We start from the raw sequence: 2906 nt of genomic DNA, 5'->3' as shown, positions 1-2906 counted from the left end.
AACACTAATATTAAATACTATATTCAAGGATATTTTGGTATTGCTAACATTAACTTTCATATGTATGTTTTTAGTGATAATAAACTGAAATCCTTAAATTCAATCCTTGTATCAGAAATCAAAATCAAAATTAGTTGATTATTCAAACTAACCCTTACTAAAAAAGTACACAAAATCAAATTATTCTACAAAAGAGCAACGAATTATAACAACTTATAATACAATGAGAAAGAAGGCTTATGCAATGCTTCTTTGATGATTGAAAAACTGTCAAAAATTTGTTTAAAATGTATGTACATATGAAAGTCAGTAGATTATGCTAGAATACCGCATATTGGTCCGAGTCAAACTGGGTGACAGTAATGCTGAATATTAAAGGTGCAAAGGACAACACTCTAAATAATACTGAATAGGAAATAAAGTAATAGTTAAGAACAATTTGATCCAGGAAGGAAAAAAACTGCAGAAATAAGAATCAGTTAGGAATGTGTTAAATAATTGTCAAACTAAAGTTCCTTGATATAGGAAGAAAAAAACAACGAAAGCATGAATTGGGCACGGAGTGATAATATCAATTTCGAACCGATCCAACATATTGGAGATTCGTCTTCAGTGCAAACCAGATTTTAATAATAATCAACAGGGCAAGAGTCAGCAATCGAAGAGAATAAAAAGCTAAAATTAACTCAAATATGGGCCTCCAAAAGAGTAAAAATCAGATTTCGATCAAAAGCTTAAACTCCAGTTTTTAAGGAATCGGTGACGAAGAAGATGACAGAAGAAGGATTATTAATTACCCGTAACTGTCGACGAATCACTGCTGCTCTCAGATTACAAAACTGGCCGATCCACACCTCTCTGTAGTGTTCGCCAATCGCTCCTGCAGTCTAGAGAGAGAGAGAGAGAGAGAGGACTTGCCGAAGCCCCATCTGCGCTTCTCCTTGTGGTCCGCCGGGAGCTCGCCGACGCCTGTCTTCTTCCCGCCGAGAAGTCCCCTCAACCACCTGACGGCGGGCCTGTAACGACCCACCTTCTGGGTACTGGCTGTAAGGCCGGTCGCTACAGTTTCTGCTGTCTATATGCTGTGCGGAAAACTGGGTTTATTAAAATTTTGCTAATCTAATTGCTGGGAACGCTGTAACTGGATGTTCTACATGTACCTAATAATTGTACACATGCTAGGGGAGGTATTTACCACTGATACCGGACTTCTGATCGGTCCACGGACCGGTCCACTGACACTGGCACGGGGAAGAACCTTTGGATCGGTCGACTGACCGATCCATGATTCACTAGAGTTTCTGTACGCACCTGGATCGGTCTGCCGACCGATCCAGGACCTCACCGATCGGTCGGACTGACCGATCCAGTGGCTCACTGATCGGTCAGCTGACCGATCAGTGGTGTGCTGTTCGCGATCCAACTATCGGGATTCTTTCTGTTCGCGGCTGGATCGATCTGCCGAACGACCCAGCTGCGAACAGAGAGTTAGAACTGTCGAAACCAGCTCCCTGATCGGTCTACCGACCGATCCGAGACCCCCTGATCGATCTGCTGACCGATCAGGGGTTTCTGATTTCGTATCAGAAACTCTGATATCAGCACTGATGAGTGCCAAAATCATTATACAACACTATAAAAGCTAAATGAACATTCTACTAAGTAATGGCTAATGTACTAAACATGATGTGAGATATGATTCATTACTTCATGACAAGTAACCACGCTAAGTGCAGAAAAACAACTAACAATGTTCTGATAGATAACTCTCTAAAGTTGTAAGGCAGTTAACTTGCTAAATATTCTAAAGCATAAGATAAACTTGCTAGATCCCTCAGATCTTTATTCCAGGTTCCTCCCACACACATCTTGATCTGCATTGCCCTCCAACCTCCACTAGTCCACTTTTCTTTTACATGTATCTGCAGTATAAGAAAAGTAGCATCTGTAAGCTAAAAAGCTTAGTAAGAAACCATCTACCTCACAAAAACATGCATACGATGCAGATATGATTTTCAAAGCATACTATTTGAAATATACTGACTAGGCTAAACATGGCATGGCATGTGATCATACAAGCATAGCAATCAAGAACTGAACACAAGCTATCATACTTGCGAAAATAGAGCTGAGCATGAAAACTGAAACTGAAAACAAATCATGGAACTGAACTAAACTGATCATGATCTGTACTAAACTAACTGAGCTGGTACTGAAACTAAGCTGAACTCACATAACTGATTGCGAATTTGAAAAGCTATACATATAATAAGTGAAAATACTAAACATGCTGCTGATGGGCCCTGGCAACTGTACTTACTATGTGCGCATCCCTATCCAAACCCGGGATTGCAAGTTCTGAATCTAGTAGGGTTTACTAGGTTAGCTAAACCTAGGGACGACTATGGGAGTCCAGCCCAGTGGATATCTAATCCAGTACAGTGCCACTGCTATATACTTATTTTGCTGAATCTAGGTTATCTGAACCTAGAACTAGGTTGTCTGAACCTAGAGGCGACTGTGGGAGCCTACCCATTGGACTGTAGTCCTACATAAGTTGAAATAAACTAACTTGCTGTTTTAAATGCTTCTAGTGCATTTAATAAGTTCTTTAAACTGTCTATTACTGAGCTAGACATTTAATCGAGCCCCTAGGATGCTCTAACTCTTCTCCCCCATTAGGGAGACCACCTCTAGGCACCCGACAACGTCTAACCTCCTATCTGAAGAGGGAAGACGTGCCCGGCCCATCTAGAGGTGCTCAACTAAATCCCTAATCTGCGAAGAGAGTTAAATACACCCTAGATATCGATAAAAATCCGCATACATCCTAACTAAAGCATAAAAACTCAAACGGAAGCTATTATACTGCAGGTGAGGGGTTTCTTACCTTGTGTGCTAGATTC

The sequence above is a fragment of the Zingiber officinale genome, chromosome 2A (genome assembly GCF_018446385.1).
Source record: "Zingiber officinale cultivar Zhangliang chromosome 2A, Zo_v1.1, whole genome shotgun sequence".
Classification (NCBI taxonomy): domain Eukaryota; kingdom Viridiplantae; phylum Streptophyta; class Magnoliopsida; order Zingiberales; family Zingiberaceae; genus Zingiber; species Zingiber officinale.
The sequence above is the reverse complement of the archived record's forward strand: the minus strand, read 5'-3'. Positions refer to the sequence as shown.